We start from the raw sequence: 19,377 nt of genomic DNA on the forward strand, positions 1-19,377 counted from the left end.
ATATCTCTGTTACACGGGAACCGCTCCCAAGAGTTGGGAAACTCATTCCAATGGTTCCCACACTCTCAGGAGCTTTGGAACTGCATGGGAACGTTCCCTTTTCAGCGAGAGCTGCAATGGGAGCTTGGGAAAGTTCAAGGAACTTTGACGACTATTTCTTTTGGAGTTCTGGCGTTCCCTGGGGTTGGGGAATACAAAGTCTGTAGAGAAATATGTTGAACTACCCACAAAACATGAGCCTAAGTTGAAAACTTCCAGGAAGAAAGGCCAAAGACATCCTTAACATCGATATCCTTAATTGAGCAATTGGAGCAAGCTCTTGATGGGTTAAGGAAGCATGTGGCACCTCGATGTAAAGGCGATATTTGGGATGTCATCCTGATGAGTATTTATTTTGTTGTTTATGTATATATCGTAGAGGATTGTGTGTGCATATTGTATGTGGCAATCAATGCTTAAACATTAGAGTTGCTTTACTTTTTCTCTTAAGAATAACTATGTAAAATTGTTCCTTCATATTTTTAAACTAGATTGTTTCAAAGACTCGTCATGTGTCATAATTAACTTGACATTTTAATATTTTATATATATAAAAGGAAGAGACTCGGGGAGAGAGACACCCAAAAAATATATTTATATATAAGAGAGATTATATATTTTATTATTTATATATTTAAATTGATTTTAATATTTGAATATTTTGATTCAATATTAATTTTGATTATTATATAAATTATATAATTAAAAAAATATTTTTTATTTTTATATTTTTAATTTTTTTATTATATAATATTACAACTCCTAATTAGTCGTTCCTTGTAAATTTTGGGGAAACCTCTAGCCGTTCCTGACACCAATACCCAAGTTCCCAACATTCCCACGTTCCAAAAACTCATGCAACATAGATTAATATCAAAGAACTGAAATATGCTTACATCTCTAGCGATGGTAGCTCATCTCTGAGAAAAAGTGTGGCAGCTACATGCCTCTGATTTGTGTTACAATGAGGCTCAAATGCCTATTTATTATTGAGAAACAATGGAAAACCCTAAACATCCAAAAACCTAACCCTAGGAGACGAAGTGCCAAAACTGTGGGCCCCATTTGGGTAAATTGGTATATCAACTTCCCGGGGTCATAACTTTGGCATACGATCTCCATTTGGCTATCATAATACCTTGTTTCGAAGATCTCGAAGAGGAGGCCGAAAACAAACTTATAAACTAGTTTGGGACTTTTTCGGTCTCTTTGTTTTCTCTAAAAACGTCTTTTAGTCCCTCAAAACAGCGCCGGAAGTTTAGGACCCAAAAAGCTGCAAATAATAGTAAGTTGTGCTACAATTAGGAAAACTGAAAAGAAACAATGGTTGGGTCCAAGTGGAATAGGCGGGTGGTCACTAATACCTAGATCACCATTGGACTAGGATCCAAGATTAACCCCCCATTTAAGGTGAGGAACAAGGTCACGGTCAAAACCCCTCCTTCTAGCTCACCCCATAATCCATGCCAAAAACCCAAACACAAACATAAGCACTTGATTGCAAAATGAATAAAGTACCTTTTGATAGGAATCCCACCTTCGTTCATGTACTTCTGCGAGATGGGAAGAAGACATATGATTGATGCAAGTGGCGGAGATATGAATAGCACATCGTCATCAAGTAATGGTGGTTGTCAGGGGTTGTTGGATGGCCGACTGGAAGACATGATGAGAAAAAAAACTGCTATGGCGTTAACCACTTTTGGTAGGTAACATGTCCCTAATGACTAGTTGCTTTCACTAGAATTTGTGTCGTATTTGTCAAGTGGTTTAGCAGCCCATGCTTTGAGCACCTTTCCATAGGTACCCAGGCCATTAGAGAAGTATATTGGCACAAACAGGTGAAGCATTGAGACTCTAGGGCCTCCTAGCAACAACAGTATATAACACATGTTCTAGGGCACCTCTTGCACCCAGGACATTGTACCACTTTGCACTAGATTTGATGATTCTTCGATATGACACACCTAGACCCCACATGCCCCCAGGTCGGCCTTAGCACCAATTAATGGATGCCAGTTGATTCAAGGCCCATATGAGAACAGTCTCACCTTTAGAGACTAGGGAGGGCTAGTTGCACCTAGAAGCCCTCAACACTATAGCAGAGATGCACATTTTGAGCAGTTGGAGACCCATGGAGACCACTTTGTGGTGCCCAAGTTGTATCTTGTGACCACAGGGAGCCATTGAGGTGGATTTGAGGGCCAACCCTCAAATCTTGATTTTTATATGCTTCTATTTGGCACCTTATAGCACTTGGACATGGCATTTTGAGGCTATTTTATGCATGACGTTAGCCCTAGAAGCCTAGCAACTCACATGTGTTGGCTTATTGGAGCATTTATGATTGAAGCTAGTGGGTTGGCTTGTAACCCAGGCACATGTTGTCATCAAACTTGTTTTTAGGAATTTATTAGGCTAATTAGATGCCATTCTCCTTATATAAATACGGGAGAGGATCATTCATTCTACTCATCATCACTTGTGACTATTTTGGCCATATTAGGAGATTTTAGCCTCTTTGTATCTTGGAGAGATGTGATCTATGAAGAACTTTGTTTATTGGAGCTATTTTCTTGGCATTGGAGAAGTTATCTTGGATCAATGAAAGAATTGTTCATGTGTTTTGTATTTGATATTATTGTCTAATGTATGGAATAAATTGATAATCTAGGGTTTCTTTATTGTGCCATTATTCTTGAAAATCAATTGTATAGAATCTAGATATCATCATTGTATGCATTACTCATGTCTAAATGTGAATCGCAATCCCCTTGGTGAACTTTTGAATTAGCTCTCCCAAGTGAATATTGATCCCTCACAAAGGTAGTAGTTAAGGTTTGTGTTAGTTTTTTATGAATTTGGTAGCAGGGTACAGGTGTTCTAGTCTCGGATTGTGTCTAAGAGGCTAAGGAACACAAGATCTTCAAAACCTAGAAAAGGTTTCACGAAATAAGCTTGGGAAACACCTTAGTTATGTTAATTAGCCAATCATTTACTTATTTCCTAAGTCTAACTTAGGGAAGTTGGCTAATTAAAGTTAATTAATTAAGGTAATTCAATTTTGCTCTGGAGACTTCTATTGATGGAGTCAAAGTGATCTAAGCCATTGATTGGGATTAAATCTTGGCCATTGGTTGCCCAACAGAAGATTATAAGAGCAAGTCAAGGGCTTGAGAGAGGGCATCAATTAGATCAATTGTGAGTTGAGCAGCTCAACTACCCAATTGCGGGAATTCAACAAGGGCACAGTTGAAGCTAGGGAAAGCATCAGTGCGAGGGAGTAACAAAGATTTGGGAGCAGAGATTCTAGAAGAAGATTCTCTTAGTATTTCCAGTGTCTGGGAAACAATAAAGAGGAGGTGGAATTATCTACAGAGGAGGCCATACAGAGCAATGTGAATAGCTAGAAACCCTAGTGTGAGTTGCAGGAAGGAGTTGTTTCAGTTCCTAGTTTTCAAATTAAGGTCTCAGACGCAGAGCGAGTTAGTTCCAGAGGCAAAGAGAGGCTAGACATCTCGCCTAGAGGCAATTTCCGAGTTGTATGATTTTTATTCAGCCAGGCAGTGCGCATTTTTGGGTTGTGGGAGTGGCTAGGAGGAGTTGAGAGTAGGCTAGATGAGGCCAAGTTGATTGCAGAGGGAGACAAGGGTGTCTTCCAAATATTTTGCCAATAGATTTCCGGAGGTTTGCCAGCAAGGCAACCAGTTGTAATATTTCTCTCAAATTGTTGCATAATAATAAAACCCTCATATGTTGTTTTTCCAGGGGCAATTGTCCAAAAATAACGGTGTTAATTTTTGTGTGTACGCATCTATTTATCAATTCCGTATTTCATATTTCCGCGGTGTTTTTATTGTGAAGAATGCAATTGTGAATTTATCGTTATTTGTCGAATAATAATTCAAAAGACAAATAAATTGCTAACAGTTAGAGGATACATATCTAGTTGTTGCATTCAAGGAATTTTCACATGGTATTGGAGTAGAGAAGATTGGATTAGAGGTTCTAAGCAAAAGGAAGCAAAATTGTGCAGTTTTAAAGGGAGATTTAAAGCAGAGAATTTCAAATCTGCACAGGCCAGCCAAACAGTGTGAATTGTTGGAGGCAGAAAATCGATCTCAAGCTTAGGGTGAAGGAAAAGTTTAATTTGTCTCAAGATCAGTAGCAACAAGTTGTAGGATTACCGAGAAGAATTTTGGGTGAGCAGATCAGTGAGTTTGTGAATCAGATCTAACACAGTGATTTTGCAGCAAAGCGGATCTAGCGCAGTGATTTTGCAGTAAGGGTTTTGCTGCAGCAAATCAGAGCACAAGGCAAGAGAAGAAAAGCACATAGAGAGGGAATTTGCAAGAATTCTCAAAGGGTTTCCAGTATTTTAGTAGCAGGAAAGGAGGTCATGATTTCCAACAACAAAAGGTCGTAGTAAGCTTTCCAATCCAGCCAGTGTGTGATTCAGGGTCAACAGTGTGTGTTCTAGTGCTAGTGAAGGGCATCCAGAGGTAGAGCGAGTTACCCAGGGGTGAAGTACCAGGCGGTGTGAGTTCCAAGGACACCAAAGGCAAGTGCAATTTATTCTAGGAGCAAATCTACACATTTTTAGTAGGAAATGCAAGTGCAGGAAGAAGGTCGAGTTAATATGCAAGAAGAAGAAGGAGATCTCCCGGTTTATTACCCCAGTTTTTGAGTTTCGCAAAGATGGCCACAGCAAGTCTCTACAATCAGGACAAATTAGATGGAGCCTCCAACTTTGGCGTCTAGAAGGATAGGATGTAATTCCTTCTGAAGGAGCATGGCTTGAAGGAATATGTGACAGTAGTAATAGCTAAGCCAACAAATACTACTCAACTATGTGGGTATAAGAAGGAGATGACCAAAGCCAAGAGGATGGTCCTAGAGGGAGTTTAGGATCATATCGTCTCGCATATTGCAGACAAGGATACAGCAAAGGACCTATAGGATGTTATCGTGAAGTTGTACCAGGATCTATCTGAGAATTCTCAAGGAGAAGTTGAGGACAACTAAGATGCAGAAGGGTGAGAACATTACATCGTATCTCACCAAGATTCAAATAGTCAGAGATGAACTTGCCGCTGTTGGAGAGAAACCATCAGACATTGAGCGCCTGTGGAGTGACTTCACTCAAAGGAGTTGAGGCTCAATCTCATTGATGGCACCACTAGTAGCAATGGTAGGGGACCTAAGGTTGAGAAGAAGGAGGAGAACATAGCCCTTGCAAGATAGGGTAAAGCAAAGAAGGGTCCCAAATAGGGATAGGACTCGAAAGGAGAGAAGAAGAAGAGGAAGAACCTGTCAAAGGTCAAATGCTTCGGATGTGGTGAACTTGGTCACTACGTAAGCCAATGTCCGAAGACGAAGGACACACAGGGGAAGCAGACAACAACTTTGGCAAAGATTGATGACTAGTATGCCAGATTGGAGGAGCAGTTCATTACGTTTGTTGCATTACCCTCAGATGGAGGAGGAGTATGACACTCCAGTGTGCGACATCGGGTAGGAGCTACAACAAGAGCAGCAGGAGGTCTAGATCTAGCCATGGAGGGATTGATCAATAGATCAGATCCAATTGTTGTGTATTCCTCACATGGATTAGTACCTTTTCTGAGGGAGCCTGCAGTAGTAGAGTAGTAGGAGGATCGAACAGTCAAAAAGGCGCAGTCAGATATTTGAGTGACAATGTAGAGCCAAGGTGGTTCAATCAGATACTTGAGTGACAATTCAGGGCCAAGGTGGTGTAGTCAAAGACTCAAAAGGACAGTTGCAGAGCTAGTTGCAGTGACACAGTAGATTTGTGAGAATTTGATTCAGAGGGAGTTTAGCTTCAATGGGAGCAGCCCTATGGAAGCTTAAATCTTCAGGTCCAGAGGAGAGATCGAGTTTCCGGTTGCAAGTGCGAATTGCAAGAAGTTCATTTGTTTGAGGTGGCAATGTGAATAGGCCAGTTGCAAGTAGAAGGTACAGTTCTAGCCAGAGGGAGACTCCATGCGAGGACTTCCAGCCAAGAGATTTCCAGTCTTATTCAAAGGGAGATTGAGTCTCACCATTGTAATAGTTGCAGCGATAGTACAGTAATAGCAACAGTGCAGAAACAGTGGAAGGGCATCAATAGTGTGAGAGCAGTTGGTTCAGCCACAGAGTTAGTAGTAGAATCTGAGTATGTGCAATAGCATGGTGGACAATGATTATTTTCTTCAGTAGCGTGGATCAGTTTGGCTACAGCAGGTTCCCATAGACCCACAAGCTGTTGATATACTCACGAAGGCTCTAGGGAGAGCTTAGCTCGACTATTTCAGAGAACATATGGGTATAGTGGAGAACACCTTCCTAACTAAGAGGGAGTGTTAGTTTTTTATGAGTTTGGTAGCAGCGGACAGGTGTTCTAGTCTCGGATTGTGTCTAAGAAGCTAAGGAACACAAGATCTCCAAAACCCAGAAAAAGTTTCACGAGATAATCTTGGGAAACACCTTAATTAAATTAATTAGCCAATAATTTAATTATTTCGTAAGTCTAACTTAGTGAAGTTTAATCAATTAAGGTAATTCGATTTTGCTCTAGAGATTTCTATTGATGGAGTCAAAGTGATCTAAGCCATTGATCGGGATTGAATCTTGGTCAATGGTTGCCCAATAGAAAATTATAAGAGCAAGTGGAGGGCTTTGAGAGAGGGCATCAGTTAGATCAGTTGTGAGTTCAGTGGTTCGACTACCCAGTTGCAGGTATTCAGCAAGGCCGCAGTTGAAGCTAGGGAAAGCATTGGAGCGAGGGAGCAACAGAGATTCCAAAGGAAGATTTTCTCAGTATTTTCCAATGTCCTAGAGACGGGAAAGAGGACGTTGAATTATCTACAGAGGACGTCGTATAAAGCAGTGTGAATAGCTAGAAACCCCAGTGTGAGTTGCAAGAATTACTTGTTTCAGTTGCCAGTTACCGGATGAAGGTCTCAGAGGCAGAGCCAATTAGTTCTAGAGGCAAAGGGAGGCTAGATGTCTCACCTAGAGGCAATTTCTGGGTTGTACAATTTTTATTCAGCCAAGTAGTGCGCATTTCTGGGTTGTGCGAGTAGCCAGGAGGAGGTGCGAGCAGGCTAGGAGAGGTCGAGTTGATTGCAGATGGAGACAAGGGTGTCTTCCAGATATTTTACCATTAGATTTCCAAAGGTTTGCTAGCAAGGCAACCAATTGTAATATTTCTCTCAAATTGTTACATAATAATAAAACCCTCATTTGTTGCACTGGTTTTCCCTTCGGGTTTTTCCAAGGGCAATTGTCCAAAAATAACGGTGTTAATTTTTGTGTGTGCATCTATTTCTCAATTCCATATTTTATATTTCCGTAATGTTTTTATTGTGAATTTATCATTATTCACAAAATATTAATTCAGAAGACAAATAAACTGCTAACAATTAGAAGATAAATATCTAGTTGTTGCATTCACGGAATTTGGACATGTGCTAGGGCATCAAAACATCCTTACTCCTTTGCAATATTTGGCTAATCTATCACACCCATAGACTCCATCAACCCAAGGACTAGGCACTGGCCTTGTCAATTTGGTGATCAAACCTTATTTCATCCATAAAATTGAATTTCACTCTCTTTCTCTCTCCTAATTTCGACCCTCTTAGGGATAAGCGACCTAAATTAGGGCTTGGAGCGAATTTGTTTAGAAGGAGAATTTAAGATGGTGGAAGGATTCAACATCAAGAGAAGACTTGGTTGCCTCAAAATCAACCTTCTTTGGTGGCTAATCTATCCATCTTAGACCTCAATTCTCTTGCCCTAGCTAGTTTTCCCTAAGAGAAACCCTAGTTTTGCTAAGCTTCAACTTGATGGCTTTTTGAAGGTTTCATATGCCATTGGCTTGCTAAGATTCATTGTTGGGAAACCTTTTCTTGGCACATTGACCTTAGGATATTCCATCTTGCATGTTATTTCTCAAGCCCTAGGTCTAGCATGCCCTAATTAGGCCTTTCTAGAGGATGCGAATTGCCTTATTATCATTGGTTGAACCTCGTACTTAAGTAGAGCCATCTTTTAGTAGCCTCTTGTCTCACCTCTAACCTTTAAACCTAGAAAATCTTTCATCGATGACCTATCTAAGAAGCCTCTCGTTGGTGAAAGTCCATGAACAACAAGGGGCAGTGATTGTGGTGACAATGGGCCACACCTCATTGTTGTCACTTAGTCCAGTGCTTATCTTGGAGAACAACCCTCTACAATACATGCTAGATTTTGAGGCAACATTTTTGGCGCCTTTGTCAATGAGGATTTGAGTCAACCTCCTCGTTACCTGAAGTTTGAATTTTATTTCATTGTTTGAGCTTATCCCGTAGACAAGGATAAATAATATGCACATTTGGCGACTCCTTTGGAAGAATGAAGCCCTAGTTATTCATTGAGTTTCAATGTTTCAGAGCTTGTAGGGTGAAGCAAGCATCTTTTAAGGCATTTTAATTTCACCCCGGTGACCCTACATTTGGTTGCTATGCAAAAATCGAGGCAATGGCCCCTTAGGATCTACATGAAATGTACCATGCTTTGGATGTCAAGGATATTCCTAGATATCCAAATTGATGGGACACAAGTGTTATGACAAATGTCCCAAAGTTTGATGGTGATCCTTCTTCAGTTGTGAATCATGTTGCCATATTTATCAAGTATACTTCTGAGTTCAAAATGGTTCATGAGGATGCTCTCATGAGGCTTTTCATTAATTCCTTTGGGGATGATCAAAAAGACTGGCTTAAGCGTCATTGCAACGTAAGAGCATCCTTTCTATTGAGGTATTCATTGAAGAATTTATTAAGTATTGGGGACCAATGTGTCACTTTGAAGTTTCCCTTCAAGACTTGACTATTGCTCTCCAAGAGGAGGGCCTCCTTAGTTATGTTGAAAAGGTTTAAGAAGATCATTGCCATCCCAAAGAAAGCATCACCCTTGATTATCAAATAAACCATATTGAAGAAGATCAAAGAAATCAAGGTTGTGATGCAGAAGAATACCATGAGCAAAATGAAAACTCCTTTCAAGATCATCAAGATGAACACATTGAAAGTGACCTTGAAGATGGTCCTAAAAGGGAGCATGGTGATGACAAAGATGACACTTTGGAAAGTCAAGTTGAGGCAAGCTCCACCATTTTCATGAAGGTTATGTTTGATGATATACTTCTTGAAAACCTTGCATAGGGTGATCCCCTCAATTCCCTGGAGGTTAGCATTGGTGATTTTCTACATATAGATGAAGGGAAGTGGGATATGAGTAGCTATCATTTTGACAAGGATCCAATCCATGACTCTGATGATGATGATAACGATGGCCTTGTCTTTCATTACACTCCATATAATCAGGAAGACGTGATTATTGATGCATATGAGCCACCCTTAGATCTTCATGTTGTCATCCCTCAGTCATATTTAGGGTGCATAATTTTGAGCGCAATAAACCAACATTGATTAACCCTCTTGAATGTGATTGTTTTCATGAGCAGCTTAGGTGTTGGGATCTTCTACTCCAAGCATCTATTCCATATTGTTGCTCGCAGCATGTCCCTAAGGACATCAGGGACAATTGTATGCCCGAGAAAGCTCTTGATCGAAAATTCTTGAGCTTGATCATTGATTTCCATATTTTCAGGCTGCAAGAAAGGATCCAATGGTTCAAGTCGGATTTCTCTTTTCCCTCTTCATCTATAACTCCTCTTCATGATCCATGGTCTACATATTTTCCCACCTCCCACACTCATGATCTCAAATGTGAGTGTTATGATAATTATAATGCTTCTTTGTGTTATCCCATGATTAACCATAGGGGCGAGAGGTGTGGTATTGATCTAATGCAGTGAATTATGTCTCCCCCCGAAGTTGGCTAGACACTTCCCATTTCGTTCTAGGTTTTTTCTTCTTCGTAGGTCCATTTTGGCATCTGGGAAGGGCTCGTGCAGCTGTAACATGATTTGAGAAAGGGATTGATCGTGATTTCGAACTTGTCCTTTCCATGACTCCTCTTAATTGAAACAATAGATCGAACCACATGGAAGAGAAATCAATTCAATTTCATTACATCCATCTCCAATATTGTTGGGATAGGAGTATTTGAAAATACTCTTTTTCCAATTGGATCCTTGTAGCTCGATTGTATACGATTGAGCTATTCTATTTTTTTGCATTGGACCGGACCAATAAATGTGATTGCTGTAAAACAAGTGAGAGAGGGATTCGAACCCTCGATTATTTTTTTCACTGTACTGGTTTTCAAGATAGGAGCCATCAACCACTCGCCCATCTCTCTCAGGGGCAACTTCTATTCTACCCCTTCGGATTGTTGAAATACATAGCTAGGTTCGATCTTCATATGTAGTCTTGATCTTGCATATTGTAAAATGAAAAAGAAATTATTATTGTATTTTTTTGTAGCATGGGTTTCATGCACAAGGTCATTTTATTTTAGGTCAAAGCACCCATTGAGTGCTTCAAGGTTTTGTCATTGAGTCAAGAAGTCAAAGAGTCAATGCCATATGTATAAGACCCCATTGGGCAATTTGTAACATGTCAAAAGAATTATTTTTGAGTCAAAGTGTCAAAAATACCCCTCCAAGACCAAGTCGGCCTAATTAGGCCATGTTGTCCTCCTTGGAAGCCTATATATAAGAGAGCATTCGACCTCTTATGGACTCACTCATTCACTCACTCATCTATCAAGCGAAGGGCAAGAAGAAGAATGTAAGCGAAAGAGTTGAAGGATGAAGGAAGACAATATTTCGATCTCTCTCTCTCTCTACATCTCACACGTGTGAAAAATAAGGCTAGGGTTTTGCAGCTACTAGGTCAAAGTTTTCCAAGAAGTCAAGGAGGGTCGAAATTCAAGGACGAAGAGGCAATTTGATCTCTCTCAAGGCATAAAAGAAGAAGAAATCCAAGCGAAGGAAGGAAGAAGCTCTAGAAGCCCTAATTCTCCTGCACGTGCGAAGCTATCGCTGGTTACAGGGGGGTGAAAATTTCAGACCTGCATTGGGGGCCGAAAATCTGTAGCTAGAGGTTGAAGTTGTGTTGTTGGAAGAGATTTGAATCTTCATGTTTTGGTAGTTGTTTGATCATAAAGACAACATAATAATAAGAAAGGAAGAAGCTAATAATCAAGAAAAGTAAAAGAACATCACAAGCAGTTATCAAGTTTAAGAGAAATCACCTCTTTTGTATCCCTATTGATTTATCAACACGGATAATGCTAGCATTGCATAATAGTTAGTTGCATTGCATATTGTGTGAGCATTCTAACATCATTCACATTTCATGCTAGAAAAGATTACATTTAGAATAGATCTTATTTTTTGTACAGATTTATTACCTTCACATAAAAACATGGTTGATATCCTACACCCAATGCACATACTCCCAAACAAGTTGATTGTACTGTGCAGGGTATAGATCTACAAGCCCATGGATTGTTGGAGTTATCATGAACTCCCCATTCGAGCATATGGATCATGCGCTCTCTAGTGAGCTCATGTCCCCAAGTTGAAGCCAAAATTCAAATGTTACCCACCAAAATGGGTAACATTTCTTCTATTCTTGACTGCCAATCGAACAGCCACATAGCTAGCAACCCCCGACAACCACCACTAGTTGATGATATGCCATTATATCTCTGCCGCTCGCATCAGCCAAATGCTTCTCACCCATCTCGCAGGGGCACATTGACAAAGGTGGGCTTTCCTCTCAAAGGGTACTTTGATCATTTTACAATTGGGTGTTTACACTTGTTTGACTTTGGGCATTTAAAATGGATTATGGGGTGATTTGGAAGAAGGATGGACTTTGATCGTGATCTTGTTTTCTCACCTTAAATGGGGGGTTAATCTTCAATCCTAGTCAAGTGGTACCTCCCCTAATGACCCAATAGGTATAAGTGGGGCACTACTTGGGAAGCTCTGATTGAGATAGCGTAGTTCCATCTATCCATATGTCATACTTAACACTTAACACCATACATTACAAGCCCTTATCTCACCTCCATTCTTCAGGTTCAATTGACCATTGGTTCTTTGGGATTTGGCACCCATATGCCCACATACCTTGGTGGGGCCCACAAACTTTTCCATAGGAAGTTGTTGTAGCTTAAAGAAACAGAAAGGGGCAGATCATGACCATAACAAACTTTCAAAGAAAGAATATCAAAATGCAAAAGCTGACTAGGAACATAAAGATTAGCTCGTGGGAAAAAGCCTAACATGAGCTCTACCTCACTCATTGTGACCATCACCTATTCTTGAGCACATGTTGCTCCATTACATCAAAAGAAGGAACCCTTCCATGTCCCAAGTTCCAACCCATATGAGCAATGAACTGACTCATCATTAAGGGGTAATACAATTGCCACATCATTTAAAGCAAGCTCTAACCCTTGAGCTATGAGCAATAATACAAAGAAAAATCAAGAAAAAGTAAAAGGCGCACAAGAGGGGTGGAAAAACAAAGGCCGAGTTGGCATCTCATGCACCCATGAATGCTCCCTCCTCACATCTATACACTTGGGATGTGGATACCCCCATCAGCTAGTCCTTTTGACCATGGCACTTGGCCATGAAGCCTTATTCCCTTTGTACCATCATTATTATTCACTAGCAACTATCAATTGAAGGGTGGACTGAGGAAATGTTACTTCCCCTTAGGGGTTGGAAATACCTAGTTGAAGGGGATCCTTATGTGAAGTATTAAATAGCCCATTACACTCAAGCTTGGTTCACTTAGATGCAATAATGATTTTTGTCCCTAATGACTAGTTGCTTTCACTAGAATCTGTGATATTTGTCAAGTGGTTCAGCAACCCATGTCTTGGGCACCTTTCCACAAGTACCCGAGCCATTATAGAAGTATATTGACACAAACAGGTGAATCATTGAGACTCTTGGACCTCCTAGCAGTAGCAGCATATCACACATGTTCCAAGGGACCTCCTGTGCCCAAGACGTTGTACAACTTTGCACTAGATTTGATGATTTTTTCAGATGACACACCTAGACCCAGCATGCCCCCAGGTTGGCCTTAGCACCAAATGACAGATGGAAGTTGATTCAAGGCCTAGATGAGGATGGTCTCACCTTCAAAGACTAAGGAGGGGGCTAGTTGCACCTAGAAATCCTCAATGTTGGAGCAGAGACGAACACTTTGAGTAGTTAAAGACCCATCGAGACCACTTTGCGATGTGCCAATTGGATCTTGGAACCACAGGGAGCCATTAAGATGGCTTTAAGGGCCAACCATCAAATCTTAATTTTTGCATGTTTCTGCATCACAATTGGCACATTATAGCACTTGGACATGGAAATTGGAGGCTATTTTATTCATGACGTCGACCCTAGAAGCCTAACAGCTCGCATGTGTGGGCTTATTGGAACATTTATGATTGAAGCCAGTGGCTTGGCTTCTAACCCAAACATATGTTGTCATCAAACTTATTTTTAGAGGCTTATTAGGCTAATTAGATGCCATCCTCATATAAATAGAGATGTTGGAAATTATGGTAGCCATGGTTCGTATTTTCATCATGTAAAGAAATTGGATATTTAAATTTATTTTTTCCCTCCTAAAAAGATTCAAGTCGGCCATCCTTTTTGTTTAGATCGGTTCGGCCCTTAAAAGGCACCCATTCGACCCCCTTTGATCACCATATAAAGGAGCCTTCCTCTATCATTTGATCACATCGATTTTGTCTTGCCCAACTATGATCAAGCAAAGAAATAAGTCTGAAATGGAGGGCCAAAATTTTGAGGAGGGTTTGGGATTTCTTCTTGTTCTTGGATATCGGTTTGGTTATTATCTTGATGATGTTTCTAACGTATTAATGAACTATGAACTCTCTCTCTTTCATAAGGAAGAATTTATGGGTTTTCCCAACGACTTATTTATTTTACCAACTAAATTATGAATTTTTGAAAAATAAAATCACTAGTATTTTTAACTCTAGAAAATTAAATATGTAGCAGAAATGAAACAGAGAGATCAGTCACACATTACAAAAAATAAACACCCACAACAATTCTCCTACATCTATTAATTTGGAAAATCAGGGTTTCAACCCATTGAGAAATTACAAAGAAAAATACAGTGACTGGAACTTGCAACTTGGCCTCACTGGAATAATTCAACCCAAGGAAATTCAACCAATTGGAAACTAGTCGCTAAATAAATTCGCCTTGGAGAAAACCGGCCCACCTCTAACCAATAAATTGGCCCCTACGCCTTGCCCTCGCTTAGCCTCTACGCATTCACAAATCGGGCTCCCTAGCAACTGCGCCTCCTTCACACTTCAGTTATTTTGCCTCTCCAGTCTCCAGCAAATCAGCCTCCTAAAAACACTCGAAATTATCCCTATATTCTCCTTCCTTCTGCTCATTTAACTGAGCCTTTCACTCCAAAGAATTTTCTCTCTCCTTCTTGAAAAAATCACTTTCCCAAAAATGTTGTAGTTGTCTCTCTTCTTTGTCTGTGTCTTCACCTCTCCCTTAGGCTTTCATTTATAATCTTCATTAAGCCCAAATCCCTAACCCTAATCTCCCTTCTAGAAGATCTAGGAGATCAATGGTTGAGATTATTTCTAAGTCACTTAAATAATTTTATTATTTATCCTTAGAAAATGACTTAATAGTCCACAATAATTAATTGACTTTAATTATTGTACTTTTCCTAAGTTAGACTTAGGAAAGAAGACATAAATACCTAAAGAGGAAATAAATCATCTCCTACATGCCAAGACACCAAGTCTATGCAAAAGACCTTCTGAAGCTACCACTAGCTTCAGCTTGCCATATTAGCAATCGCTAGAGAATTGAAAAAGTATTGTTGAAGAGGAAGCTCGAAGGCTAATTATGCTACAATTCCTCTTGACAAGGCTAGGCGTAACTCTATTTGTATAATATTATATGCCTACTAATAGTCTAAAGCAATCGCAATTCCCATTGCAAAATTTGCATAACATTATTGGACCTTCAAGATAGAGTAACTTAAGCAAATTTCTTACCTAACATATACCTCTTCTTTTTTGGATATGGTTCATGGACTCCAGAGATCGGCGACCGCTATGTCCACGGAAACATTGTTCCGAGCAAATCCACTTGAAGGGATCACTTCATGTTGGCTCATTAATGAAGCATAACCCTGAGAGCGTCGAGTAGAAGTACCCCCGTGACCTCTCAATAGCAAGGTGCTTTAACAACAGGAACTTGACCAATTGAGCTAACCCTCTCGGCTTACCTAACTAGTATATCATCTAGTAATTACATAAAATCCATCCGAACAATGTCACTTTCATCCTTCAACCCCTTATATTTTGTCAACATCCACTTAATTCAATTTCATTCCAATCCTCGTCAACCACAAATTACAATCTTCAAACATGAAATTTTTCTTAGCCAACCTCAAATTTGTGTTGTTCTTTAGCAAAATCTCCCACATCAGAAACTATCTTGACTATGTGATGGAACAAATCCATCACAACGCCATACAAGTCGCGTAGATTTTTGCCTAGGCTCACCAAGACTTCCCATTCACCTCATCAAGCATTTCCTTTACAATAATAAAGATATTCTTCATGGTCCTAAACTGACCAAGTACTTCCTGTTTTTCTTTTAATTTAGCCAGGGCTCAAACAATTGTTTCCTATAGATTTATTCTACACCTAACCTAACCAAAGGTCTAAGTGTTCATTATCACTGACAAATATTGTCCTTTAAAAGTTTAAACACTATCTCAAATTCAGCATTCCATCCACTATATAATACTGATGCAAACTTTTCCAAATCACTGAAGTTAAGTTTATCAACTTGTGGTTTGAAAGTAGTTCCTTTACCTTGCTTAATTTGGCAGATCGTTATAACTTATAACCTCATTAATCTATAAATGCATTTTATATTCATTGATGTAGGATGATTATTAGATTTGAAAGAATGCATTGCAATAATAAACACTTCAAAAGACATACATAATAGACACTACAAATAATAATTAATATAATAATACTTAAATGGGATGGTATCATCTACAAACCACATAAGCATTGGAAAAATAGTGTATCTAATAACATTATACACTCCATATTCAATATCCTTACTCCAAGTCTCCAACTAGCATTTTAATTGACCTCATATAGCTCCAATGTTAACATAAGAATCAAGGTTCAATAAATATATTAATCTTTTATGCATGTGAAGAATTAAGTGTCTTCAAGATTTTGAACTAGGTCTCTATAATCATTTATAAGATCAGTATCTATTTTAATTTTGGCCTCGTTCTGCCTTTCATCAACATGATCATTAATTTTGAATCCCCTACAACCAATGACTTCTCACTAGCAAGTGCAAAGCTTAGTAGACAGTATAAATATTTGTTTTCTTAAATTTACAATCTATATTCTGAGTCTTAGACTTTTTTGTCATGAATCTTTATTGTGGTCTATTTTGTAAACATTTTATGAAAATTTAAGGCTTAAGATTAAACTATTCACTACATATGACAACTTTTTGGTCATGATGCTTTGTTTCATTTCATGGTTGAAGTATTTGTTACAGTTTATTGATGATAATCATTATCTGTTGAAACTTCAAAGTTGATGTTATGGTTGATCATTTGATGGCAATACTATAAGTTATTACTGCTAAATGGTTAATGTTATTTGTGTAACAAATGGTTGATGCTTCGATGATTATCATATTTTCATATTTTCAAGAACTAGTTCACCACACTGCATGACTTTTTCAATACATGAGTCAAATATATTAAAATATACATTATATGTAATGTGTCAAAATGCTTTGCTATTGGACTCTCTTAGGAATTAGCACTTCGCCCTCTTGCTCCAAACAACCTTGAATCAATCCTTGGCCCTAGTATGCCACCTTTTTATCCATTTCCCCCTTCATTTTCTTAGGTTTACCAGAACTAAGTGGCAACTCTTCTTCCACACTCTAGGTTCTTACCCTTTCGCTTTGCTTCTTTCGCCATCCCCTTAAACCATAGTTGCAGAATTGAATAGAATCTGACCTTTCCGTATCAAAATTTAGTTAGGAATAACTCAATTGAATTCCCCTAAAATTCAGATTTGATTTGTACAACCATTCCATAGACATCTTTACGTGAACCAAGTTTTCTTCGACACTCGAATATTTCACATGGATTGATCATTGTCTACATGGGTGGTGTTAAACCATGATCTTGTACAATCACAACGCCAAGGGAAATCTTTGCTTGCATAGTGGCAAGTCTTGAATCTACACAAGGTGGAGTCTCATCTATTACCACATATAGATCAGCACTCGGGAAGAAGAACAGTGTCCATCAAATGAAAAAGCCAAGAGAAGATCATTGGTGTTGAGCAGAAGCTTTCAAGTGCCCCCACATGCTAAGTCACCACGTTCATGTTCGAGTTCGGCGACCTTGAAATTTGAATAAAGTTCAACACCTAGAATTTTGCCGATAAAGTTCGGCATAAAATTCGACCCATAGAAATTTGAATATATATATATATATATAATAAACTTTAAATCCAAAGTTTCTTCATTGGTGCTCCTACACAATTGTGCTTCTACAAGATGCTGTTACAGCACCTCTTTTTCTGCCTCTGAGTGAGAGTCAAGGCCTCTGTTTCTGTGTTTGTTACAGTGCCCCAAAATGACTCTGTAATGGTTTGTAGTGCCCCAAGAAATATATTGAACTACTGCACCTGTAATGCATCCGAATTATAGCTACAGTTCTTCCTATTTCCCTCAAAATTATTTTGTTTTCCTAATTTAAATACTTAAGAAGCTTGTAATTATTTAATGTTGAAATATGAGTTATCTTCTGCTTTTGGTCGGCTTGAAATTCCAGAACAGAATTAGCTGAGCAGTGAGGGGCAGAGATCAAGTGTGCAGGATGCAGTAGGAGGGTCGATTGGCACAATGCAGCGGGAATACAGACTCGATGGTGGAGTGATGGAGTGTGATGGTGACATTTTCGCACGGGCCAAGCTTTAGCCTTGTTAGAACTTAGGGTTACGAGTTTAAATTTTTTTTAAATATAGTCATTGAAAAAATATTGAACCACAAAACCCTAACACGAATTTAATCGATTTTTTTGACAAATTTTTCGATTTTGTTCAGGTTCATGTACAGGTTCGGGTTCGGGTTCATCATAAGATTCGAGTTCAACTTGAAATTCAGCAAACAAAAACGAATTTGTTCAGATTGCATTGGGGTTCTGCAAATTTCGAATCCAAAGGATTTTATTCACCAAACCCGGTGACTTAGCGCGAATGTTGTTTGGGCTTCATTCTCGACAATGAAATAACTGTGGACTTTGAACTTCACTTTTCAATTTTAAAAAAGCTTTCTTGCAATGTTATGTCCTTTATTCTCAATAAAACTTAAATGAGTCCTTCTTCTCTCTACTCATGCAGATAACTCTCATGCATAATCTCCTAGAAAATTAACTCTAGTCGTAGGTTCCATACTAGTATCATCAGGATACATGTTCAATGAGAAGCAGCACATACATTGGTGGTGAAGCAGCACATACATTAATGAGAAGTATACTTTGGTATTTATTTCCCAATGTCTCGAATTCAAATTTGTATCTGATATTCACATATGGTAAATGTGCCTTGAACTCCCTATGGATTTCCATCCATTGGATTATTGAGTCAAAACGCCATAAAGTAGTCTTGGCTTAGGTAGAGTACGTTAGAATCGAACCCAAGGGTTAGCTCCATCAGTTGGTTCCATTATTCCCAGAACGTTGCCAGTAATCCAGAACCCTATACAGGTCCTCAATCCAATTTCCACAGGGTTAGACACACGTCTACTCCACCCATTTTGCACTGGGTACCATCCTTAGAATGAGGGAAAGTGCCCAGGAGTTTCCCAGGAAGTTATTCCAAAGAAAAAAAAGGAGTGGGTTAGATTCCTATCCTATTCTCAATCTTGTCTACAAATATAACTTGGTGCTACGATTCTGCTAATAATAGACAAAATGCATCTTAAGTGCCCATCACTGTAAACTTAAAATCACCCAGTCTAACACCCTTGATTTTTAAGTTGATCCGTCTATAATGTGGATCAATGTTTTATGCATCACTTTCCAAGAATATTTTATCAATCACAGAGTTCAAACATGCTTCTCTCATGCTGCTTTTGTATATTTTTTAGGAGCAGCCTCTGTGCTCCCACTTTGTAATCCACCCTTCTGTACTTAGCAGTCCCCTTCACCTATTTGCTGTCATGTGGTTGTACATTAATAAAATTATTTTTATCTTCTCTTATGTTATCTCCATGATGTCCACACTAGC

General features: G+C 39.0%; 1 protein-coding gene across 1 annotated transcript in view; it reads right to left on the reverse strand.

Moving 5' to 3' along the window:
• Positions 1-19,377, reverse strand: part of IIL1 (isopropyl malate isomerase large subunit 1) — a 173,204-nt gene that overhangs the window by 112,471 nt on the left and 41,356 nt on the right. The gene's annotated exons all lie outside the window — the stretch shown is intronic.

Source organism: Pinus tabuliformis, chromosome 7, assembly GCF_031772625.1.
Source record: "Pinus tabuliformis cultivar Carrire ecotype Pingquan chromosome 7, CPIR1, whole genome shotgun sequence".
In the NCBI taxonomy this organism is placed as follows: domain Eukaryota; kingdom Viridiplantae; phylum Streptophyta; class Pinopsida; order Pinales; family Pinaceae; genus Pinus; species Pinus tabuliformis.